This window comes from Mustela erminea, chromosome 12, assembly GCF_009829155.1.
Source record: "Mustela erminea isolate mMusErm1 chromosome 12, mMusErm1.Pri, whole genome shotgun sequence".
Classification (NCBI taxonomy): domain Eukaryota; kingdom Metazoa; phylum Chordata; class Mammalia; order Carnivora; family Mustelidae; genus Mustela; species Mustela erminea.
In genome coordinates this window covers 64324888-64352451 of record NC_045625.1, presented here as the reverse complement: position 1 = coordinate 64352451, position 27564 = coordinate 64324888, and the positions used below count along the sequence as shown (strand labels likewise).

Below are 27564 nucleotides of genomic sequence, written 5' to 3'. Positions count from 1 at the left end.
TTCACCCATTCCCCTTCCCCTTTGGTAACCATCGGTTTGTTCTCTGTATCTTGGCTTGGCCTCTTCCTCTCTCTTTCCCCCCCACCCTTTTGCTCATTGTTTTGTTTCCTAAATTCAACATACAATTGAAATCATACGGTTTTTATCTTTCTCTGACTGATGAATTTCATCAGTTTCATCATTTACTTAACATAATACTCTCTTGCTCCATCCATGCTGTCACAAATGGCAAAAGTTCATTCATTTTCATGGCTGAGTAATAGTCGTGTGTGTGTGTGTGTGTGTGTGTGTGTGTGTGAGAGAGAGTATGCATACACCACATCTTCTTTATCCATTCATCAACTGATGGACATGGGCTGTTTCCGTAATTCGACTATTGTAGATAACACTATCAGTTTTTAATTTAAAAAAAAAGGGGGGGGTGCCTGGGTGGCTCAGTGGGTTAAAGCCTCTGCCTTCGGCTCAGGTCATGATCCCAGTGTCCTGGGATCGAGCCCCGCCTTGGGCTCTCTGCTCAGCAGGGAGCCTGCTTCCTCCTCCCTCTCTCTCTCTTTCTCTGCCTGCTTCTCTGCCTACTTGTGATCTCCCTCTGTCAAATAAATAAATAAAATCTTAAAAAAATATATGTTGCTACAAAAGACACATTTAAAACATAAAGATATGGTGATTCAGAGAGACTAAAAGAATAGGGAAAGAAAAACCATACAAACCTAACCAAAGAAATCCAATACACTGTACCAACTCAAATACACTTTGGGACAAAAAGCATTACCAGAGGTAAAGAAGGTCACTTAATAATGACAGTGTTTGATTCACCAGGAAGATTAAACAATTCTAAATTTGTATGCTCCAATAATATGGAAATGAAAAAAAACTATAAAGCTCAAAATATAACACAGAAACTGACCTAACTGCAAAAAGAAACAATCAATTCCAATCATACTGGGAATTTTCACACATCCCTCTCAGTAAATCATAATCATGCAAAAATGCACAAATTACAAGCTCTCCCTCAAAGAACACTCCAAGCTTATTTGTTACTGTGCACCAGCAGAATGTTCATAGCAGCACTGTTCATAATAGACCCAAACTGTAAAGAACCCAAATGCCAGTCAAGAGTAGAATGAATTAAATGTGATATAGTCATACAAAGCAATACTATACAGCAATGAAAATGTGGGATCTACCACTAAAGGCATAGAGATGAATTTTCAATCATAATATTGAGAAAAAGAAAGCAACCCGTAAGAATATATAAGATATGATTCATTTACACAAAGTTCAAAATCAGGTAAAACTAAACTGCAGTGGTTACCCTGAAAAGTCAGGAATCCTATTACCATTAGAGGAAGAAAAGAAGAACAATGGCAATCAGGATGCTGACAATATTCTATTTCTTGACCTGGATGCCAGTAACATGTGTATTAACATTTTAATAATTTATAAACCATGAGTCATGTTTATGTGCTTTCCTCTATGTGTTACTTTCCACTACCCACCCCAAAAAGCTTCAACTTCTAAATATACATTTACCATCCAGATATTACCCCAAAGGAAAAAAAGAAAAAATGTTATAGCTTACAGTTCCTAATCATTAAAGTATCTGAATACAATAACAATTTTTAATTATTGAAAGAATCTATAAGTATTTTATATTTTCTAGCTGAGTCCTCTGAAAATATTACAACTGTCAGAATTGGCCAGAGATACATCCTAGTGCTTGTTTTCTTTCTCCTTCCCAGCCTCAAATAATGACTCCACTTTCCCAGTCTTGGCTCTCAGAAAGACAAAATCCACAGCTTTCTCTACCTGCCCCCTCTTCCCAGTAGCTATGTGGCTACTGCTTTGCCCTAAGAGGGCTATTGTCATAAGGTTGAAGAGACATCCAATTCATCACTCAGGGGAGAGTAACCAGTGAGAGGTCTGTGCTAAACCAGACAAAATGAGGCTGTGTCCATGCAGCTAAAACAAAATGCATGCCTCATAAAAGAGAGGATTCTTCAGTTTCAGGGTAATTTCAACTTTTTTCACAAATGCATTAATTTTTGTATCCCAGTTAATCTGCACACTTACTAGACAACTGAGATACGAATTTACATCTTTTGACTGATACCAAATTCTTGATCTTGCCCCAAACGTAAATCTTTGAATTCCTTATGAGTCTGCTTAGTGTACATGCCCTCACATGGATGTCTATGCCCATATTCATTTCATTGGAGCAACTGGAGAAATAATGTTTAGCATCATTTAAAAGCGTAAAAGAAAGGTGGATATCAATGACATTAACTCAGGATTTTAACAAGAATTTTGTACATAAATTATATATGCTTATGTGGCAAAAGCAAATGGCATGGAAAGTTGGAAGGACATACTCATTTTCCATTTCTTATTTCTCTTTTGGCACATTAACCCTGTGTTAAGGAATCAAAACCATGATTTCACCTTCTCCACATACACAGACTAAAAACAACAAAAGTTCTTAGTCCTCTCACTATATATTTCCAGGGGAAAATAAAATGACTTCAGAAATAATCATATAGAAGAGACTAAAGAAATGTCTTATAAGCACAGAGAGCTTAGACACCCAAATGCAATCGACTGTTTAGTAAAGGATCCCCATGTACTTCTCATGTCTCTGCTTCTTGCTATCAGAGGAGATCCTACAGAGGAAGGAGGCAGAAGTAAGAGGGATAAAGTAGCGAGGGAATCCAGCCATCAGAGCCAGCAAACATCAGATATTGAAACAGGGCTGGTTCAAAATGGTGTCAGCTCTAGGGGTGACTGGATGGCTCAGTTGGTTAAATGTCTGACTTCAGCTCAGGTCATGATCCCAGAATCCTCGAATCGAGCCCATCAGGCTCCCTGTTCAGCCAAAAGCCTGCTTCTCTCTCTCTCTGCCTACTCCCCCCACCTGGCCCCACGCCCCCGCACTTGCATTCTTGCTCTCTCTCAAACAGATAAATTATCTTTTAAAAAAAAAAGTCGTGTCTGCTTAGGATCACTGCCTCCCCCTCTTCTCTCATTTATACACCGCTTGAAAGTTACTCTGCTACTTGCAAAGTACTATTGTATTAACTGAGATCACCATGGCACAAAGATACACCACTATCCATGAGGGTTCACAGTGTTAGCTACCAAGACAACATGGCCTGCATTCAAAATAGAGCAAGTGAAAAAGAGGTAATGCTTCAGTGCTAAAAGGTTCCCCATTTTGGTGATTTCTGTTCTTTGGGAAAAGGATGTACTCAAAAACTTAATGGAAATGTGCTTCACAAAGAATACGGATTTTACCAAACACCATTCATGAGAAGTAATGAAGGAAAGAAAGGTATCACACTTAAGCAATGTCTGAAGAACAATGATGAAGAGGAAAGAAACAAGTAGGTGACAGGCTGGGGCAAAGTATCTTTTATATTAATTAAATTAAAATTAAAATTAATTAAATTAAATTCATTCATTCATTCATTAAAAAAACAAAGCCATTTCCCTTAATTTAAATATCAAATGTTAAAAGCCTGGCAAGGGACAGCCCCCAGACCAGTGGTTCTCAAATTATCTTTCAACAACAGTTTTGGAAATATATATAGTTCCCAAAGTTTGGGTTCCCAAAGTTCCATGTTGATACCTGAGTATTTAAACAGCCCTGACTTTAAAAAGTAAACCCTGCAGGCCCAGGCAAGAGCACGCAAGATGTTCCATCTACCATAGCACTGGGAGGGATCAGGAATGGCATGAGCCAGCAATTCCAGCCTCTCATTTAATATTACGTGACATTATTATCCTCTCTTAATCTACAAAGTTTCAGGATGGAAAATCCCTTCTATAATTTAACCTGCAATTTTCTGATCCTCCATTAGTACTCCTGTTGAAAGGCAACTCGCTATCGCAAAAGGGCTGTCCCATCTAGAGACAACTCAGAACTCAACTGATTTTAGATTTTCTGAAAAATCTATAAAGAATCCTTACTCAGATACGATGAGGAATGTGGTGCCTTTAAAGTCCTCTCAAAGGCTACAACGGGCACAGATGTAAAGGAAAAATATTTTAAGAATCACTTCATTTTAATCATTATTGTTTTCTTTCATGGCAAACAATAAAGCCAAGTATGCAAATAAGAGCAGCCACGGCTACATTTTGAACAGTGTGAGAAATCCAAAAGTAGTTATTATAATTTAATTGTGAGCATTGAGTAATTACCAAGTTCCTACCATCTGTATCTTTTAAATCAGTACAGTGGGTAAACATCTAGGATGAAGTCACCAAAGTGAAAATGATCACAACAGTGATATAGAACTTTAAAGTTTTTAAAAAATTGTTTAATGAAATGAAACCTTGTGTAAAAGTTCAACACGTAAAAGGGACAGACCTGTGCAAATCATGTATCAAAAAAGGGTTTAGTAGCCCAAATATATTAAAAGCTCCCATAACTCAATGATGGAATGGAAGGAAGGACCCCTGTTTTTAAAAAATGGACAAAGGTGGGGCGCTTGGGTGGCTCAGTGGGTTAAAGCCTCTGCCTTCAGCTCAGGTCATGCATGATCCCAGGATCCTGGGATCGAGCCCCGCATCGGGCTCTCTGCTCAGCGGAGCCTGCTTCTCCCTCTCTCTCTGCCTACTTGTGATCTTTCTCTCTGTGTCAAATAAATAAATAAAATTTAAAATAAATAAATAAATAAATAAATAAATAAATAAATAAAAATTAAAAATGGACAAAGGACTTGAATAGATCTCTCTCAAAGACATACAAAAGGCCAATAAACACATGAAAAGCTGCTCGACATTACATTATATTACATAACATTATCATTATAGAAATGCAAATCAAAACTACAATGACATACTACTTTACACCCATGAGGGTGACTATTATTTAAAAACACAAAAAAATAGCAAGAATTGGTGAAGATACAGAAAAACTGGAACCCTTGTGCATTGTTGGTAGGAATACTAAATAGCATAGCTGCTGTGGAACACAGTATGGTGGATCCTAAAAAATTAAACAATGAATTACCATATAACCCAGCAATTCCACTTCTATATATACACACAAAAGAATTCAAAGTTAAGAGCACAAATGGGTATTTGTACACCCATGTTCATAAGAGCATTATTTACAATAGCCAAAGGGTAGCAATAATACAAAAGTTCATTGAGAGATGAATAAATATACAAAATAGGTATATACATACAATGGAATATTATTCAGTCCTAAAAGGAAGGAAATTCCAATACATACATGGACGAGCCTTGAAAAGATTATGCTAAGATAAACAAGCCAGACACAAAAGGACAAGTATTATATCATTACACTTACAGGAGATACCCAGAGTAGTCAAACTCATAGAAACAGAAAACAGAATAGCAGTGGTCAGGGACTAGGTGGAGAATTATTATTTAATGGGTACATTGTTAAAGTTTGGGAAGATGAAAAAGATCAGGAGATGGATGGTGGTGAAGGTTGTACAACACCGGAAATATAATCAATGCTGCTGAACTGTACATTTAAAAAATAGTTAAAATGGTAATTGTGTTTATATACACTGTACTACAATTTAAAAAAAACGAAAAAGAAAAAAGGACAGACTTGAGCGTGGCTCTGGTCAAAGCAAAGATAGAGCCTAGAGTACACACTATGTCCCTGCCATGTTCTCCTCTCCAAGGACCCCTCATCAGAAAAGTCCTACCTACACTGCGAGTGGTCTACCTGACAGTTATAACTCTTCTGTTGCTTCTTTGTTAACAAAATCAGTTCATCCAGGAATCTCACAGCCATGGGTCTTGAGGAAGATGGGATGTGTCTCAATGCCATGGGCAAAGGTGTTGATTAATGGAGACCAAGAAATAGGAAACATTTTTAGGACTCCTTTATTCTTAAACATTGCTGAGGACATTACTGAGAGATTTTGTTTATGTGGGTTATACATACATTTACCACATTAGAAATTAAACCTGAAAAAAATGTAAGATCCAAAAATATACATACACACATTTCATTAGCTGCCAGAGCAATGATACCATCATATATCATGTAATCTTTGACTCCACTGTAGATTAGGGAGAGAATAAGAGTGGATGATGTAAATGATGTCTTAGCATTATTATAAAAATAGTTTTGCTCTTATGATCCTTGTGAGAGGGAATGAGGGATACCCAAGTGTTCTTGAGCCACATTTTGAGAATGGCTGATGTAGGCCAGTCATGGTATTTCCACCTCCCCTCTACTAACTGTAGGAATGGCCAGTTTCTCTACTTGGGACAATGACAACTGAGCTTCAGCTGAAAGGTTTCTGACAGAGCCTTTCTCAATCTAAAATAAATTCACATTTTTTCATATTAGATATTGTAGTCTTCATTTGACACTTAGGATGGCAGCAGTTGCCTTGAGATCATCCAGCAGTAAATACACCTGAGGGGAGTGGCCAACAATCTACAAAGAGCAGAGCAGAAAGATGGACCTGGGTCCTCTCACTAATACAGCTGAAGCAATTAAGTAGCCAACCTACTTTGAATTTTCCTTTGGGATTAAGACATCTTTTATTGGGTTTTCTGTTACCTGCAGTCAAACACATCCTAACTGGCACATATCCTTAGGACCAAGTTTGCTAAGTACATTCGGAGACCAATGCTGTACACGGTTGCTGGCACACAGAAACTTAATAAAGATTTGTTGAATAAATGTGTGGTACATAAATAAACAAGTCATCTAAGGCTGTTGTAAAGGAGAAACTAGATAGATAAAATTTGAGAAGATTTTGTGTTGATAGAAGCCCATGCAGCTCCCAGACTGTCAACATTTCAAAGTTCCTTAAAAACTTCATAGTCTCAAACTGGCTATGTATCATGACTGTCAGGGACCCAGAAAGTTAGAAATTGCCTTCCTATGGTCTATTCCATCTCTAGGCTAGAGGTAGGAGCGGTAAGTCTATACATGCCAAATACGGCCCATTACCAAAGCGCCAGCCTGATAAAAAGTACTATTTTTTTTTTCCCCCTGAGCATGAATCAACTGAAGTCAATTCTCCCATGAAAGAAAAACCAGAGATTTAAGGGCAGAATGCTGTGAAACACTCCCTATGAAAGAAGAAAAAGACAAATTAAATACCTAGCCTCCAATCCATGTCATCAACTAGGGGCACAATGACCTTATCAGAAAATATTTAAGGATACCTGGCTGGCTCAGTCAGTAGAGCATGTGCCTCTTAATCTCAGGGCTGTGAGTTCAAGCCCCACACTGGGTGTGGAGCCTACCTAAAAAGAGTGAGTGGAGAGAGAGAGAAAATCTAAACTTCTAGGAATATAATAAAAAATAAAATTAAGAAATGTATATCCACCTATGCTTAAGGTTGACAACACACCTCCTCAGCCTTACTGAAAGTCTGATACCATTTTCTTTTTTACTAAAAAGTAATGTTTCTTTGCTTCATTATTTTAAATAAGACTGGCCAATTTGCCCCATGTTTGTGAGTCACAAAAGTCACAATAAAATATTCTTGTTTCCATATAAAGTGCTTAAGAAAGAAATTGTATCTCCCCCTCTAAAAACAATGAGGATTTTTAAAAAGTTCCACTAGGAGGAGCTGGCTTTTTCTCTGTTGAGTTTCTCCTCGGAGACAGTCTAATCAAAAGCCAGACCTGAAATTTGCAGATATTTTCAAACAAACCTCAATTGTAAACAAAATCTAGTTCTAAGGCATCAGAAGTAACTGCAATCCAGGAGCACAGTGAACATAGTTTTCAGATGACTTTGAAAGAATTAAGGAAATTTAATCTAGCAGATAACTCTGCCTAAGGATTTATGGAACTCCATTCTCCAGTCTATGTCTCTAGGTGTGTGAAGAAAAGTGCCGCTCTCTGGACCAACTTCCAAGGAGAAGCATCCCTTTGTGATAGTGCTTGTTTTGGAAGCTACCAAGGCCAAGCCCCCTGACCTTGGTCTCCATCAGAGCACCAAAGAACAACCACTGAGCTCAAAAATAAAACAAAAACAGAAACAAACAAACAAATAAAACCCAGTCTTCCTACATAAATTCTGCTAGAAATAGTGGTAACTAACTTTCCTTGAATTCTTCTTAAATTTCTTAGAGTAGATTATGACATTTGGTGAGACAAGAAGTTTGAAAAATGGCCTGAGGAGCACATTAAATACTAAAATATTAGTAATCTTACCTTTGTCACTGCTGATTTGGCTTCAAGTTTTTTCTGCCTCTTTCTACCCTTGGTTCTACTCATAATTTACTACTAAGTAAACAAAACCAAAAAAAAAAATCCCACACAAAAAATAAAGTGTAGGGAGCCTACACCTTATTACAGAAACTCTCAAGAACACTACAAGTAAAAAGATGGCAGTGTGTTCCTTGCTCTCAAGCAACCTGTGGTTAATGAGAAAATCAGGATCTATAAACAGAAAAAACACAATCCCTTGTGGGAAGAACCGGGCGGGAAAAAGAAAACAGAAGGTGCTGCAGGGAGCACTAAGAAGGGGTACCTCACCCAGCACAGGGGTGTCAGACACTTCCAGAGAGAAAGGATACTTATGCTGAGTAAAAACATGAAGTATGAGCAGGAGTGAGCCAGGCAAAAACATTAAACAAAAACCAAAAAAAAAAAAAAAAAAGAAACTCATACGATGCTACTACACGGCACAGGAAAAGCTAAGCTACCCTTTGATCCATGTTTCTCAAACTCGAAGAAAAAACTGCTGAGTGTTCTCAGAGCCATCTAAAACCATTTTTAACCTGTTAAATACAAGTATAAAACTATTATGCTTATAACTCTCATTCACCTACAAAACTTGACATGCACAAATGCCAACAAATCAAAAAACTGAATAAAATTTCAATTGACAAAATGAATTTGGTGTGATCAGGACAAAGGTTACTAATTCTCACTTGGACTGGTCATGTAAATCTGATACTGGCTACCAAAAGCTAGCAGCAGCTTCTGTCATTTGTTACCATGCGTGGGGATGGCTAAATTCACCCTTTTCTCTTTTTAAACTACGGTGAAACAGCAATCTCTTACTGAGCTCAAATATATGATTCACTTTCTCACCTCTATTCATTTCTCAAGATCTAAAAGTAGTGCTACTTGACACCAATATGAACATAACTGCAGGCACTGACATCTTTAAGACACTGTTTAGTTAGAATTGTGGGCATTTAGCTGTTTGGAAACAACCAAATATTTAAATTACCATCAAAATGAAAAATAAAAGGTGAAATCCTTGTAGGGAACCATGGAATCCTAATAAATCCCACCTGCTTAATCCCACTCATCTTCCTGGGGCTGCAAGCCTCTGAAGGAAGAGCTTAATAACTGTATGCTACAGGTCACTGAACTCACACAAAAAAGCATTTTTGTGGTTAGCGTTTAGTACTATGTAAAACCAAATATCTCACTTTATTTCCTTTAAACCCCCAGTCCACATGACTTCTAGGTAAGATGGCACAGTAAATTCACTTTGATGGAACCTCTCTACTCCAAACATACAGCAATGAGAGGGAAACATAAGAAGAGAAAACCAAAAAGATGTAGGCAAGCTCAAAAATAATATAAACATTTCTGTAAAACAGATACGGGGCAGAAACTCAAAGGGGGAAGCCCTCAAAGTTAAAACCTTGAGCCTCCTAAGTTCAGGATCCAGGAACCGAAGCTGGAAGTATCAGTCCTACAAAGTTTTGAGGCTAAACATAATTCACAAAAGACAGAGTCAGACCTAGCATCACTGTGTGACAGCATGGTCACACAGTTACCTCCATGGTAACTGGAGGAGGCCTCCCATTCCTTAAAAAAAAAAAAAAAAGGCTGTAAGCTCCTTGAGCCATACAGAGCTGGGGCATAGGGAGGAAGTAGGACACGGGCCAGCCAGTGGTCAGCCCATGATTGCCCAAGTATAAACTACCACTGTGGTTCTAGACTGAGGTTCCATGGAAGCCACCCAAGACAATTCTAAAATAGCTACCATGAATGAGCAGAGAGGAAGAGAGGTGGAAAATGAATAAATGAATGAAAACAATACAAAATAGATCTCATTTAAAACATGCCATTCAAACAAAGTTCTAAAGTACTTGAAGAAATCCAATGCCAATAAAGGCACTGGAAGAACAGAATCAGTCATCAGACCACTAATTCACTTCAGATGAAATTAATATTATGAAACAGTCCAACAAAATAAGCATATTAAGATGCTTTTAAAAAACTAATTGAAAAAGAATTAAAAATTATAAAACAAAAAGGCAGAATTAAAACAAGAGATGGTTAAAAAAGAATCAATCAGAAATTATGTGGATGAAGAATATAGTCATTAAAAAGTTTAATTAAAACTTAGCACACAAGATACTTTGAACTGGACAGAATTGAAGAAAGAACTGGTAAACTTGAAGATAATATTAATAAAGAATTCACTCAAAATGTAAGCCAGAAAAAAAAAAAAGAAAGAAAGAAAAGCATGTAAGAAAACTGAGTGATAGCTTCACAAACATCTAAGAGGTATCACAGCAAAACAAAGCAAAGAAAATGGAAAAGAAGAAACATTTAGAGATAAAAGCTTAGAATATTCCATTCTTGAGTTCTCAGATTAAAAGTACATTCTGGGGGTGCCTAGGTAGCTCAGTCAAGCATCCAACTCTAGATCTCAGCTCAGGTCTTGAGTTCGGGATCATGAGTTCAACACCGTGGAGGCAGTGGGGGTGGGTGGGTAGTATATTCTGAATACTAAGAAAGGTAAGTTTAAAAAACAAGCAGATAACAATAGGAATACCCAGCTGACATGGAGTCCAGCAAGCACTTGCACCTTCCTTAGCAGCTGGTAAATACGAGGTGAACCAACTTTCACTGCAGAGAAACTTCCTGAGAAAACAGATCCCTACATGTTTTTGGCAACTTCTGGCAAAAAGAAATTTGTCCTGTTTGGAATGAATACTTGGTCTGGATTTGAATTTCTCTTCCTGCCCACTACACTTCTGCCAGCAGCACCAAACGTGGACTTTACTAGATGCCTTGTTCATGATCATAATATCACAACCAACTCTGAACCAAAGAACTCTATATGCAGCAAAAGAAGTGAGGCAAAGGGCTGATGCCAACCATGCTCACTGTCAGCTGTTGTTATTACTGGCACTGCTTGAACTCAATGTTCTTCCTCTGTATTCCTTCATCATTTGTCAGTTTCCCTCCCATATATTAATTTTATTCTCCTCCATCTTCTCTGAAGCTAAAGGAAAGGAAAACATAAAGAAACTAGAATGATAGCCTGAGTTATCTGGAAAGGAACTTGACTGAGAGGTTCACTGATGATTTACAATAAAAAAAGAATGGTCATGGGGAACCTGGGTGGCTCAGTTGCTTGAGCGTCTGCCTTCAGCTCAGGTCATTATCTCAGGGTCCTGGGATCAGCCCCCCATCAGGCTTCCAGCTCAGCGGGGTGTCTGCTCCCTTTGCCCCTCCCCCAGCTTGTGTGCTCATGCGGGTGCTCTCACTCTCAAAAGTAAATAAACAAGATCTTAAAAAAATTAAAAAAGAATGGTCATAGAAAACTGGTAACATACATCACATCACAACTGTTTAGATAAAAACTAGAGCCAAAAAAATTTTTAGGAAGATTTTATTTGAGAAAGAAAGAGAGAACGAGCACAAGAGAAAGGGCAGAGGGAGAGAGTATCCAAACAGACTCACACTGAGTGGGGAGCCTGAAGCAAGACTGGATCTCACCACCCACGAGCTCAGGCACTGAAACGAAACCAACAGTTGGATGCTTAACTGACTAAGCCACCCATAGGGGCCAAGCCATGAAATTTTTTAAAAGCTTAGTAACCTCTTAGGTTCCCCTGGAAAGCAGAGCTCAGGTAGCTTTAGAGAAGGTAAAGACATGAATTTACCTCATTTCCAGAACAAAACAAAACAAAACAAAACCCTCTCAACAAAAACACCCTTATGTTGCTATCCAACTGATATGCCTGGCCATGACCCACAGGATCAATAGGGACACCCACTGTGGTTTCAGAACCTTTCTAAAAACTATGCTATATTATGGCACAAGAGCACCCCCTACTGAATTAGTTCCAAGGGAGAAATTAGTCCATTTGTTAAAAAAGGGCTATATACACCTACTTCTACCCAGCTGTTTACCCTGGCTTCAAAAAATATGACTATGGAGGGATGGACTTCAAATCATTTCAACCTAACTAGCTGTCTCTTTCTCTTTTAAAACTAGGCCCTTGCTAAGATCTGAAAAAGAAACAGCATACCTTCTCCTTATTACCCCCATTTTTGCTTTAATAACCACAGCAAACCGAATCTTGATAGTACAAAGTCCTCTTACCTCCTATGCAGCTTCAGTTATCTTAGTGAATACTGTTAACTTGTAGATCTCTTCACCTGTTTTTGAAGGGGCTGAGAAAACTCAAGGGGAGAAGCTGTAGGAGTTCTAACAGGTCTGGAAAGGATACACAAAGAGTCACTCAGTCAAGTCTTTCAAGTCTTTCAAAAGCCCAACTGGTGAATTGTGCTTTTTCAACTCACTTAAAGATGACTACAATATAGTCCCCCACGCCCACCCTGAAGGTATTTAAGATGAACATAAAGGTTCTATACCAGCAAAGCTGGAGGTCAAATGATATGTTAGTAAAACAGAAAATGGTCAGTAGGGAAAGATAATTTATGGGATAAGTAACAATTAGGACAGAATGGGTTGTTTCTCCTATGCTGTATACATACAGAAAACAACGAAAGCCAGGCAAAAACAGAGTTCTTTCTAGAGCCCTTCACGGCTTGTGTGAATGAAGCACCAACGTATTGCCAATGACAAAAAACCCAACACAGACTCACTCACTTAAACAATTTGTATAAATTCTAGCCTATATGTCACTTAGCTTTATTACATTTTATTGGTTTGCTGGGGGCACTCTATTTATGAGCCATTGTGTATGTAAGCACTACTATGCTTCAGTTGTGATAGAAAAGCAGCAGCTTGTGTTTATTCCCAAGCATGTTGTATTCCCTCTCATCCAGGACTAGTCAGGCTTTCCCTTAATGGTCAGAGCACTCGCATGAAAATAGAGAAAGGATCCTCCTCGCAGCACAGTCAAGAAAGAAATAACACATATCCCTCAAAACACCAGTCATCTGATGCCAATCAAAGTACAGATCTGTTCATTTGTAAATCAGAGAAACTTCAAAACAAAATAAATGTGCCTGTATTCTATATCAATTACTTCGCAAGGGAAAAAAATGACCACTTAGAAAAATTCCAATCACAGTTCTCTAGTGCATAAATGGCAATGCTAAATGCAGTCTGTACTACATTGTGTGTTTGCTAATGCCCCATGGCAAGGGGCAAGAGACACAGTGTCACAGGGAGGGTAAATCCCACTGAATGTGAAAACCTCAGGGAAGAGACCTGTTGAAAAAGAATGAAGTTATGCAGGGACAAAAATCCTAAGCTGAAAAGAGCAGCTCTTTGACATTTATTAAGCAGAAAAAACAACCTGGGATTCACAGCACCATGGAATTTTTTTTTACAGAAGTGTAATATTAGGTTTTACTTTTCTAACATAAAAGATCATAATGTTAGACTATACCAACAGGGATTTAGCAAAAATTTAGCAAGCCTGCCAGGATTGACCTATTAGAATTCTTAGGGTCCTTATTAGAATTTCAAGTGTAGTAGATATTTGCAATTACCTCTCCAGCACCCATTTTTCTACCTTCTTCCTTCCTAACAAGACTTGAAATTTTCTAGCCAGCAGATTCTGGTTAAAGAAAAATGGGCTCTGATTGGGTCAGAGCAGTGGTTCTTAATCAGGAACAATCTTGACACACAGGGGACCGATGACATTGTTTGAAGACATTTTTGATTGTCATGACTGGGGAAGACAGTGCTATTTGCATCCAGTAGAGAGAGGCCAGAGATGCTGGTTGTGAATTGGTTTCCAACCAATTTCACAACACAAAGAAGCCAGCTTTAGGATGAAGGCTTCTTGCTATAAGACCTCTTAAAAAGATGCACCACTTTGGACAATGATTGCTTTTTCCCCCCTTTCACTACACAACATTTTCAGGCTATTTCACACTAAGTAAATCACTATAAGCTAGAATTTTAACATAGCTTCAAATAAATAATGGCAGTTTCTTTTTAAGAATATCCTATGAAACAAAAATGCTTAAAAATTGCTTCAAATATGCTATCTCATTTGTAGTAGGCTAAATGTGGCCCCCAAAATATATGTCTACGTCCTAAGACCCCACAGCCTGTAAATGTCTTCTTTAAGAAGACAGGAATTATAGGCAGATATCTCAATGATCCAGGGAACCCTTTCACTTCATAGAAGAGGTAGTAGGGTGGCAGAGGGATGACATACCTTCCTTAGACTAGCCATTCGGTTAGAATCTCAGCAAGAACAGAATCCAGGTCTCTTAGCACCTACTTCAGTATTCTACTTGAATTTCTATAAAGAAATTGAAGAAAAATGTGATAATGAAAGAGGGGAAAAACAGCAGAAATTTTTACTATTTTGAGAAAAGATGAAATGACATAGGCATTCTTTAGCCTAGAAAAGGGAAGGATGCTGAATGAGTTAATATATGCCAGCAGGTAAAGGAAACAATGCCAAAAGGCTACCCACACAAACTTATTTTGCACTGATAATCAAACCTTGGTTTTCCATATTTCTGTGTCTATCAACCCAGAGTCTTCAAGATTTTTAATTCTATAAGAATCTATTTGTCTACTGGCACTCTATCTCAGCTGTAGAACAAAACCCCACACAACTAGCTTGAGTCAAAGGGGAAGGGAGGCATTCTGAAAAGGCTAAAAAAAAAAATAAAATCTCCAGAAGGAGTCAAGATGGCGAAGAAGTAGCAGGCTGAGACTACTTCAGCTAGCAGGAGATCAGCTAGATAGCTTATCTAAAGATTGCAAACACCTGCAAATCCATTGGCAGATTGAAAAGAAGAACAGCAATTCTGGAAACAGAAAAACAACCACTTTCTGAAAGGTAGGACCGGCGGAGAAGTGAATCCAAAGCGACGGGAAGATAGACCCCGGGGGAGGGGCCGGCTCCCGGCAAGCCGCACAGCAACGGAGCACAAAATCAGGACTTTTAAAAGTCTGTTCCACTGAGGGTCATCGCTCCAGAGGCTAAACCGGGGCAAAGCCCACGCAGGGTCAGTGTGGCCTCAGGTCCCGCAGGGTCACAGAAGGATCGGGGGCGTCTGAGTGTCGCAGAACTTGCGGGTATTGGAACGGGAAAGCCGGCTACAGAGACAGAGCCGACAGTAAGCTCGCAGCTCAGGGTTACCTTGAACCGGTCGCAGGCTAGTGAGGTCGGAACGCGGCCGGAGATTAGGCAGACGGGAGTTACTGGGCGCTGTTCTCTGAAGGCACACTGAGGAGTGGGGCCCCGGGCTCTTGGCTCCTCCGGGCTGGAGACCAGGAGGCCGACATTTATATTCCCGTCCTCCGGAACTCTACGGAAAGGGCTCAGGGAACAAAAGCTCCTGAAAGCAAACCTGAGCGGATTACTCAGCCCCTGGTAAGGGCGGTGCAATTCCACCTGGGGCAAAGACACTTGAGAATCACTACACCAGGCCCCTCCCCCAGAAGATCAACAAGAAATCCAGCCAAGACCAAGTTCACCTACCAAGGAGTGCAGTTTCAATACCAAGGAGAGCAGCAGAATTCCAGAGGAGGAGAAAGCAAAGCACGGAACTCATGGCTTTCTCCCTGTGATTTTTTTTAGTCTTGCAGTTAATTTAATTTTTTTCTTTTTCATTTTTTTCTCTTCTTCTGCTAAAATTTTTTTTAACTTTTACCCTTTTCTTTTTTAACGTTTTTAAACTAGTTTATCTAATATATATATTTTTTCTTTTCTATATTTTTCTTTATTCATTTTCTTTTTTTTAAATTCTTTTCTTTTCTTTTTACTTCTTTTTTTTCTTTATTTCTTTTTGAACCTCTTTTTATCCCCTTTCTCCCCCCTCACGATTTGGGATCTCTTCTGATTTGGCTAAAGCATATTTTCCTGGGGTTGTTGCCACCCTTTTAGTATTTTACTTGCTCCTTCATATACTCTTATCTGGACAAAATGACAAGGCAGAAAAATTCACCACAGAAAAAAGAACAAGAGGCAGTACCGAAGGCTAGGGACCTAATCAATACAGACATTGGTAATATGTCAGATCTAGAGTTCAGAATGACAATTCTCAAGGTTCTAGCCGGGCTCAAAAAAGGCATGGAAGATATTAGAGAAACCCTCTTGGGAGATATAAAAGCCCTTTCTGGAGAAATAAAAGAACTAAAATCTAACCAAGTTGAAATCAAAAAAGCTATTAATGAGGTGCAATCAAAAATGGAGGCTCTCACTGCTAGGATAAATGAGGCAGAAGAAAGAATTAGTGATATAGAAGACCAAATGACAGAGAATAAAGCAGCTGAGCAAAAGAGGGACAAACAGCTACTGGACCATGAGGGGAAAATTCGAGAGAGAAGTGACACCATAAGACGAAACAACATTAGAATAATTGGGATTCCAGAAGAAGAAGAAAGAGAGGGGAGCAGAAGGTATACTGGAGAGAATTATTGGGGAGAATTTCCCCAATATGGCAAAGGGAACGAGCATCAAAATTCAGGAGGTTCAGAGAACGCACCTCAAAATCAATAAAAATAGGCCCACACCCTGTCACCTAATAGTAAAATTTACAAGTCTCAGTGACAAAGAGAAAATCCTGAAAACAGCCCGGGAAAAGAAGTCTGTAACATACAATGGTAAAAATATTAGATTGGCAGCTGACTTATCCACAGAGACCTGGCAGGCCAGAAAGAGCTGGCATGATATTTTCAGAGCACTAAACGAGAAAAACATGCAGCCAAGAATACTATATCCAGCTAGGCTATCACTGAAAATAGAAGGAGAGATTAAAAGCTTCCAGGACAAACAAACCAAACCAGCTCTACATGAAATATTTGCAAACACCAAACCAGCTCTACAGGAAATATTGAAAGGGGTCCTCTAAGCAAAGAGAGAGCCTACAAGTGGTAGATCAGTAAGGAACAGAGACCATATACAGTAACAGTCACCTTACAGGCAATACAATGGCACTAAATTCATATCTCTCAATAGTTACCCTGAATGTTAATGGGCTAAATGCCCCAATCAAAAGACACAGGGTATCAGAATGGATAAAAAAACAAAACCCATCTATATGTTGCCTACAAGAAACTCATTTTAAGCCCGAAGACAGCTCCAGATTTAAAGTGAGGGGGTGGTGGAGCGCCTGGGTGGCTCAGTAGGTTAAGCCACTGCCTTTGTCTCAGGTCATGATCTCAGGTTCCTGGGATCGAGGCCCGCATCGGGCTCTCTGCTCAGCAGGGAGCCTGCTTCCCTCTCTCTCTCTCTGCCTGCCTCTCCATCTACTTGTGATTTCTCTCTGTCAAATAAATAAATAAAATCTGTAAAAAAAAAAGTAAGTGAGGGGGTAGAAAAGAATTTACCATGCTAATGGACATCAGAAGAAAGCAGAAGTGGCAATCCTTATATCAGATCAATTAGATTTTAAGCCAAAGACTATAATAAGAGATGAGGAAGGACACTATATCATACTCAAAGGGTCTGTCCAACAAGAAGATCTAACAATTTTAAATATCTATGCTCCCAATGTGGTAGCAGCCAACTATATAAACCAATTAATAACAAAATCAAAGAAACACATCAACAATAATACAATAATAGTAGGGGACTTTAACACTCCCCTCACTGAAATGGACAGATCATCCAAGCAAAAGATCAACAAGGAAATAAAGGCCTTAAAGGACACACTGGACCAGATGGACATCACAGATATATTCAGAACATTTCAACCCAAAGCAACGGAATACACATTCTTCTCTAGTGCACATGGAACATTCTCCAGAATAGATCACATCCTCGGTCCTAAATCAGGACTCAACCAGTATCAAAAGATTGGGATCATTCCCTGCATATTTTCAGACCATTGTTCTAGCTCCGAAGCTAGAACTCAACCACAAGAGGAAGTTTGGAAAGAACCCAAATACATGGAGACTAAACAGCATCCTTCTAAAGAATGAATGGGTCAACCGGGAAATTAAAGAAGAATTGGAAAAAATTATGGAAACAAATGATAATGACAATACAACGGTTCAAAATCTGTTGGACACAACAAAGGCAGTCCTGAGAGGAAAATATATAGCGGTACAAGCCTTTCTCAAGAAACAAGAAAGGTCTCAGGTACACAAACTAACCCTACACCTAAAGGAGCTGGAGAAAGAACAAGAAAGAAACCCTAAGACCAGCAGGAGAAGAGAAATCATAAAGATCAGAGTAGAAATCAATGAAATAGAAACCAAAAAAACAATAGAGCAAATCAACGAAACTAGGAGCTGGTTCTTTGAAAGAATTAATAAAATTGATAAACCCCTGGCCAGACTTATCAAAAAGAAAAGAGAAAGGACCCAAATAAATAAAATCATGAATGAAAGAGGAGAGATCACAACTAACACCAAAGAAATACAAACTATTATAAGAACATACTATGAGCAACTCTACGCCAACAAATTTGACAATCTGGAAGAAATGGATGCATTCCTAGAAACATATAAACTACCACAACTGAACCAGGAAGAAATAGAATGCCTGAACAGACCCATAACCAGTAAGGAGACTGAAACAGCCATTAAAAACCTCCAAACAAACAAAAGCCCAGGGCCAGACGGCTTCCCGGGGGAATTCTACCAAACATTTAAAGAAGAACTAATTCCTATTCTCCTGAAACTGTTCCAAAAAATAGCAATGGAAGGAAAACTTCCAAACTCATTTTATGAGGACAGCATCACCTTGATCCCAAAACCAGACAAGGATCCCATCAAAAAAGAGAGCTATAGACCAATATCCTTGATGAACACAGATGCAAAAATTCTCACCAAAATACTAGCCAATAAGATTCAACAGTACATTAAAAGGATTATTCACCACGACCAAGTGGGATTTATTCCAGAGCTGCAAGGTTGGTTCAACATCCGCAAATCAGTCAATGTGATACAACACATCAATAAAAGAAAGAATAAGAACCATATGATACTCTCAATAGATGCTGAAAAAGCATTTGACAAAGTACAGCATCCCTTCCTGATCAAAACTCTTCAAAGTGTAGGGATAGAGGGCACATACCTCAATATCATCAAAGCCATCTATGAAAAACCCACCGCAAATATCATTCTCAATGGAGAAAAACTAAAAGCTTTTCCGCTAAGGTCAGGAACACGGCGGGGATGTCCATTATCACCACTGCTATTCATAGAAGTCCTAACCTCAGCAATCAGACAACAAAAGGAAATTAAAGGCATCCAAATCGGCAAAGAAGAAGTCAAATTATCACTCTTCGCAGATGATATGATACTATATGTGGAAAACCCAAAAGACTCCACTCCGAAACTGCTAGAACTTGTATAGGAATTCAGTAAAGTGTCAGGATATAAAATCAATGCACAGAAATCAGTTGCATTTCTCTACACCAACAACAAGACAGAAGAAAGAGAAATTAAGGAGTCAATCCCATTTACAATTGCACCCAAAACCATAAGATACCTAGGAATAAACCTAACCAAAAAGGCACAGAATCTATACTCAGAAAATTATAAAGTACTCATGAAAGAAATTGAGGAAGACACAAAGAAATGGAAAAATGTTCCATGCTCCTGGATTGGAAGAATAAATATTGTGAAAATGTCTATGCTACCTAAAGCAATCTACACATTTAATGCAATTCCCATCAAAGTACCATCCATCTTTTTCAAAGAAATGGAACAAATAATTCTAAAAGTTATATGGAACCAGAAAAGACCTCAAATAGCCAAAGGGATATTGAAAAAGAAAGCCAAAGTTGGTGGCATCACAATTCCGGACTTCAAGCTCTATTACAAAGTTGTCATCATCAAGACAGCATGGTACTGGCACAAAAACAGACACATAGATCAATGGAACAGAATAGAGAGCCCAGAAATAGACCCTCAACTCTATGGTCAACTAATCTTCGACAAAGCAGGAAAGAATGTCCAATGGAAAAAAGACAGCCTCTTCAATAAATGGTGCTGGGAAAATTGGACAGCCACATGCAGAAAAATGAAATTCGACCATTTCCTTAGACCACACACAAAAATAGACTCAAAATGGATGAAGGACCTCAATGTGCGAAAGGAATCCATCAAAATCCTTGAGGAGAACACAGGCAGCAACCTCTTCGACCTCAGCCGCAGCAACATCTTCCTAGGAACATCGCCAAAGGCAAGGGAAGCAAGGGCAAAAATGAACTATTGGGATTTCATCAAGATCAAAAGCTTTTACACAGCAAAGGAAACAGTCAACAAAATCAAAAGACAACTGACAGAATGGGAGAAGATATTTGCAAACGACATATCAGATAAAGGACTAGTGTCCAAAATCTATAAAGAACTTAGCAAACTCAACACCCAAAGAACAAATAATCCAATCAAGAAATGGGCAGAGGACATGAACAGACATTTCTGCAAAGAAGACATCCAGATGGCCAACAGACACATGAAAAAGTGCTCCATATCACTCGGCATCAGGGAAATACAAATCAAAACCACAATGAGATATCACCTCACACCAGTCAGAATGGCTAAAATCAACAAGTCAGGAAATGACAGATGCTGGCGAGGATGGGGAGAAAGGGGAACCCTCCTACACTGTCGGTGGGAATGCAAGCTGGTGCAACCACTCTGGAAAACAGCATGGAGGTTCCTCAAAATGTTGAAAATAGAACTGCCCTATGACCCAGCAATTGCACTACTGGGTATTTACCCTAAAGATACAAACGTAGTGATCCAAAGGGGCACATGCACCCGAATGTTTATAGCAGCAATGTCCACCATAGCCAAACTATGGAAAGAACCTAGATGTCCATCAACAGATGAATGGATAAAGAAGATGTAGTACATATACACAATGGAATATTATGCAGCCATCAAAAGAAATGAAATCTTGCCATTTGCGACAACATGGATGGAACTAGAGCGTATCATGCTTAGCGAAATAAGTCAAGCAGAGAAAGACAACTATCATATGATCTCCCTGATATGAGGAAGTGGAGATGCAACATGGGGGCTTAAGTGGGTAGGAGAAGAATCAATGAAACAAGATGGGATTGGGAGGGAGACAAACCATAAGTGACTCTTAATCTCACAAAACAAACTGAGGGTTGGTGGGGGGGGGGGGGGGGGGGAGAGGGGGGTGGGGTTATGGACATTGGGGAGGGTATGTGCTTTGGTGAGTGCTGTGAAGTGTGTAAACCTGGCGATTCACAGACCTGTACCCCTGGGGATAAAAAAATTAAAAATTAATAAAAAAAAAAATCTCACAGATACTCAAGGAAAGAAAACAAAGTTAGCTGGATCAAGTGAGAACTAGGACTAGGAGCTCCTGCCACAATTCTCATGGATCTGTACATGTGTCCTCCACTATCAGCTCCTCTCTGTAGACTACCTTCCTCTACTGACTCATGGCTTTTATTGTTTCCCCTGGCTGGCACATGATGTAAGTTATGTAAGTATATGGGATAGTTCAGAACCTGGTCACAACTCAAGGTGATCTTTCACCCCAAGCATTCATCATCATCTAATTAACTCAATATCTCAAGGTCTCCATTCTCAGGGAAGAAGAATCCAATGGGCTCAATTCAGGCAATCGAGTCTCTAGACTGGTTTCTACTAGATCAGTTGCTCATCCTGCAAAGATTGATCATTTGGGTAGTAAAGTCTGGGAAGATTCTTCCAAAAGGGGTGCAGGAAGGAGAAATTAATCAGCATGTGCATTAAGGTACCCAAGAATTATAAAGCTGTGTTAGGTAAGGCTACACAGCAAGAACATGTCATTTCTGTTTTGAGATCTGTGCAAGAAGTGACCATAACCTCTAAACAGAGAACAGTAAACAAGTTTTTTAAAGAATTTTTTACTTATTTATTTGGCAGAGAGAGAAATCACAAGTAGGCAGAGGCAGGCAGAGAGAGACGGGAAAGCAGGCTCCCTGCTAAGCAGAGATTCCAGGATCTGGGATCATGACCTGAGCCGAAGGCAGAGGCTTAACTCACTGAGCCACCCAGGCGCCCAAGAATAGAAACCATTTTAAAATTTTCTTCTACCTCTATGGGGCTAAAGCAAAACCTTACAACTTAGGGTTGTATTATCAGATTTTGTCATTTGTCTAGAAGTATCTCCAATTAGCAGATCAACAAGGAAATCTCAAGAAATAAAAGAATATTTCTTTTACACAGTATGGTCACTGACATATTGTTAATAGGAGAAAGAAAGGGAAGAAAGGAATAAAAGGGAGGTATCAGCCGTCCTTACATACGTAGAAATTTTCTGAACTATATTATAGTCAAAATACATGTAGTTCAACAATTCAGTAAGGAGTGGAATTGTAACAGAACTGATTCCTTAAGTAATTTTAAAAACAAAAGAAAAAGTCTCACAGAGATTGAGGAGTGGAAGATAAAAAGGCAGAGTACAGAGGACTTTTAGGACAGTGAAACCAGTCTGTGTGATAATATAAAGGTAGATACTGTCTTTATACATTTGTCTAAACCACAGAGGTACCACCTCAAGAGTGAAGCTTAGGCAAATGACGTAACTGGATGATTATGATTTGTCAATGTAGGTTCATCAGCTGTAACAAATGTACTACTCTGGTACAGGATGTCAATAGTGGAAGAAGTTGTACAACTGAGGGGAAATGGGATATACAGGAACTCTGTGTTTCCTGCTCAATTTGGCTATAAATTCAGGCCCACCCTCCCATCCCCACTGAAAGAAAAAAAAAAAGGCTATTTAAAGAGGCCATGGTGGCATAAGCAACTATGGACCCACAACATTCAAAACTACTCCAGACTATGGACATAAAGAACAGAAATATCAGGAGAGTGAGAAAAACAAGAACGGATCTCAACTACATCTGGCAGCAGCCACAGCCCTCACACCCTATATAATAAAATTAATCAGTTCTCTGAGCTCCAATTTCATACAACCAGATGCTTGGTTTATCCAACAGGGTAATTCCTGTTGGTTGCACTATGAGGTATTATCTGCTTCCAAGTCTAGTATGAGAACTCCTCAACCACCAGGAAATTAAATACAAAAGCTTTTATTGCTTCTTCCCCTAACGCTCCCCTTAAGATAATACGCATTTCCAATGTCCACTAAAAATTTCATAGGAGCAATCTCTCACATCTAACATATGAAGGGTTTTTCTTGTTGTTGTTGTTAGGTTTGTTTGTTCGTACAGACGTTCTCATCTTGACTTACACTACAGGATATTCTAAGAGTACCACATGGCCTCTGACATTCTTAATTCTGTGGGCTGACTTTTCCTTAAACCTTTCCTCTAACAGATGCTCCTCTTCCTGCCACAGGGAGCCGGTCTTTCTCTTACCCGCCCTGCATCATCTTCAAGACAACTCATTTAGGGGCAAGGTAATCTTAAATAACAACATGATTATGTATGTATTACCTAGCCTACATCTTAATAAAGTACCACTGCTCATTCCTTGTTATGCCCCAAGAACTGTATTTGGTCTGGCAATATTCAAAAGGTTTAACTACATCTACTTGGTGGGATTTCAAAAACAATAAATAACTCAATGAAACTGTATGACTTATTTTGCCTACTAACTGTGAAGAAAGATCTCGACAAACGTCCACTAGCTTAAAAAGCACAACTGTGGGGCACCTGGGTGGCTCAGTTGGTTAGGCGTCTGCCTTCGGCTCGGGTCATGATCTCAGGGTCCTGGGATCGAGCCCCATTGGGGCTCCCTGCTCAGTGGAAAGCTCCCTGCTTCTCCCTCTCCCACTCCCCCTACTAGTGTTCCCTCTCTCTCACTCTGTGTCTCTCTCTGTCAAATAAACTTTAAAACTCTTCAAAAAAAAAAAAAGCACAATTGTAACATTTGGTAATTAAAGTTAAGTTTTGAGAATAAACTATTCCACACTTAATTCTGTCATGCAAAACGGGTGAAAATTATTAAAACAACAACTATTTAAAGCTTCTAGAAATGGTCCCAAAGGTAAAGAGCAAATTAAAAAAAAAAATTATTCAAGAAAACCTATGCAAATTTGGTAAGAAAGTGTGTGGCACTTGAACCAAGAATACTCCCCTACCTCTCTCCTCTCAGCTGAGCAAGAGTACTCCACACTGCAAAAGCCAGAATAGCTCCCTCTGCCTGCAGCTACTAGCCAGAGGGGAATTCACCCCAGGAGGAGCAGGACTGCCTCCAGCTGCCAGTTGCTGAGGCTTAGTTGGAAAGGAGTATGACTGACAGGTGGAGGCTCCCTTCTTCCACCCAGACCCCACTGCGGAATGATAGCTCTAACTTGAGTGTGCCACATCAAGAATAATGAGGCCCTGAACATTCCTGCCACAGTAGTTCCACACCAGGAGTGGCAGCTGAGTAGACCTCGGGCTGCTGCACCTCCACCAAGCATTCCCCAACTAGAGCAAGAATGCCAGTCAAAGAGAAGCTTTTCATTGTCATCACCCCAGCTCCAGAGCCCTGACTCAAAGACTTTGCCAGAAGGGGGAAGCAGGCCATAACAGATAGCTTCTAACCTCTACCCAAAGAAACTTTCCTCATTTGCAACAAAGCATGGAGAAGTTCAAGCCTAGTGTGTGCTCTCAAGAACAGTGAAGACTGTGGTGAAAGGCAACTGGGAGGAGATTCAAGATACACGCTAAACTGCAGGCCAGCTGTTTGCAAGAGAGAACTGGGAATCGGTTGGGAGAAGAAGCGCTCCTGGGGTTGAACAAATGTCAAACACTGACCTCTGAAGTAATTCCTTCAAAGAAGACATAATTTGATTAGATTCATTTACAAAGCAATTTATATCTCAGAGCATTATTAAAAACAATAGAGTAATTATCCTGTAATCAATGGAGCTCAACAGTTGGGTATGATCAGAAAGAGAGTTGAGAAAACCCTACCAGTATCACTGTCATCCCAAGGTAATTATGGGCATATGCAAAACTTCCGAGGAACAACATCAGAAGCTTAATACTGTTGGAAGGGAAACAGACTGGTCAGTTAATAGAGAAATAAACAAGCAAATAATATACCAAGGCCTGAAAGGGGGCAGTAGAGGACAACCAGTGCCCAAGGCTGCTATAGTGTATTATATGAAATGTCCAATTTCCAACAACAACAACAACACGTGAGGAAGCCCATAAATAAGAAAGTATGACCCATTTACCAGGGGGGATAAGCAAGCAACAGATAATGCCTGTGAGTATGATCAGATGTTGAATTTATCAGAAAAAGATTTTAAAATAACAATTATGAACATATTCTCACAAATACAGAAATCGATAACTAAAGAAGTAAAGTATGATGATAATATTGCATCAAATAGAGAATATCAATAAACAGAAATTATTAAAAAGAACCAAATGGAAATTCTGGAGTTGAAAAGTACAACAGAAAAAAAGGAAAAAAATCTCACTAGGATGCTTCAATAGATTTGAACTGACAGAAGAAAGAATAAGCAAACTTCAAGAAAGATAGAGATCAAGAGAGATATCAGAAAGAAAAAAGAATGCGGAAAAATGAAGTAAGCCTCACAGAAATATGGGACATCATTAATTGTACCAACATACTTGTAATGAAAGTACCAGAAGGAGAGGATAGATAGGAACAGCAACAACAAAAAGTCATTCAAGCAATAATGGTTAAACTTTCTCAGTTTATTGGAAAAAAAAAAAATCCAAGATCGACTATAGCAGACTTCTCAGCAGAAACAAAAGAGACCAAAAGAGAGTGGGTAACACATTCAAAGTGCTCAAAGGAAACTCTGTTAACCAAGAATCTCATATCCAGCAAAGTTACCTTTCAAAACTGAAGATGAAATCATAAATTTCCCAGATAAACAAGAACTGTGATAACTTGCTCCTTAGAAGACCCACCTTACAAAAAATATGAAAATAAGTTCTTAAGACTGAAAGCAAGTAACCACAGAAGGTAATTCAAATCTACATAAAAAAACAAAGAACAACAGTAGAAGTCATCATAAATGCATATTCTTCTTGCCTATCATAACTGACAAATATCAACTGTATGAAACACTACATACATAACGTGTCATTAGGACTATAACATACAAGCATGTAAGATATATGTGATATATTTGTCAATTACCAATGCAAATGAGGTATGTGGGAGCAAAGTTGTAATAGGAAATTACTACATATGGTAAAGGAGTATCTATAACAATACATTTTTGGATCTGTAACATTAAAAGTGCAATATGTATACTACAAAATGTGGGGAGGAGAAGGCAATAAAGCTATATAGAATTAATGTTTCTATATACCACTGCAATTAATCTGGTATAAATCTGAAGCTGATTCTGATATATTAATATATATATGGTAAGCCCTATAGAACCACTAATAAAAATACTCTAAAAGTATAGTGAAAACATCATTAAAGAAATTAAAAGGATAATTTTTTTAATTTTATTTATTTATTTGACAGATAGAGATCACAAGTAGGCAGAGAGGCAGGCAGAGAGAGAGGAGGAAGCAGGCTCCCTGCTGAGCAGAGAGCCCGATGCGGGGCTCGATCCCAGGACCCTGGGATCATGACCTGCGCCGAAAGCAGAGGCTTCAACCCACTGAGCCACCCAGGCGCCCCTAAAAGGATAAATTTTTACATGTTTACTTAAGGCAAAAAAAAAAAAAAATGCAATAAAAAAGACAACACAAAGAATGAAAGTAAATAAATAAAAAGTAAATGTGTCAAAAATCATCTAATTTTGGTTGACCCTTGAACAACATGGGAAGGGGGGTACCACATGCAGTTGAAAATCTATGTGTAACTTTTACTCCCAAAAGACTAAAGTACTAATAGCCTACTGTTGTCCAAAACCCTTATTGATAACATAAACAGTTGATTAACACATATTTTTTATGTTTTATATATTATATACTGTATTCCTATAATAAGGTAAGCTAGGAAAAAAGGTTATTAAGAAAATCATAAATGAAAAGAAAATACATCTATAGTACTCCACTGTATTTATTAAATAAAAAATCTTACCTACATGTGGACCCATGTAGTTCAAAGTCAATGAGTATATGGATAACATCGCTAAATGTGAGTGGAATAAACAACCCAACCAAAAGGCTGAGATTATCAGATTGTATTTAAAAATGTAATAAATTTATATTTATACTTATATAGAAAACATACTTTAAATTCAAAGATACAAATGGAAATGGAAATAAAAAGAAAAAGATGTATCATGAAAACATACAAAAACAAGAAAGTTGGCATGACTATACTAGTATTAGAGAAAACAGACTTTTTTTAGCTTTTATTTTTTTAAGTAATCTTTGCACCCAAAGTGGGGCTTGAACTTACAACCCTGAGATCAAGAGTCACATGTTCTACTGACCGAGGCAGCTAGGTGCCCCAGAGAACAGACTTAAAAACAAAAAATGTTACTAGAGATAATGGAGGGTATTTTATAATGATAAAAGGGTCAA

The 27564-nt window shown here is 38.7% G+C and overlaps 1 protein-coding gene across 3 annotated transcripts in view; it reads right to left on the bottom strand.

Annotated features, from left to right (window-relative positions):
- FANCC (FA complementation group C) overlaps positions 1-27564 on the bottom strand; it is a 263906-nt gene that overhangs the window by 187903 nt on the left and 48439 nt on the right. Inside the window, exon 1 of one of the 3 annotated variants that reach the window (XM_032308878.1) lies at positions 3967-3996. The exons of the other annotated variants lie outside the window; for them this stretch is intronic. The gene's annotated coding sequence lies outside the window, so the exon portion shown is untranslated. Of the gene's footprint in view, positions 1-3966; positions 3997-27564 lie in introns of those variants that run through there. 3 annotated transcript variants of the gene reach the window in all.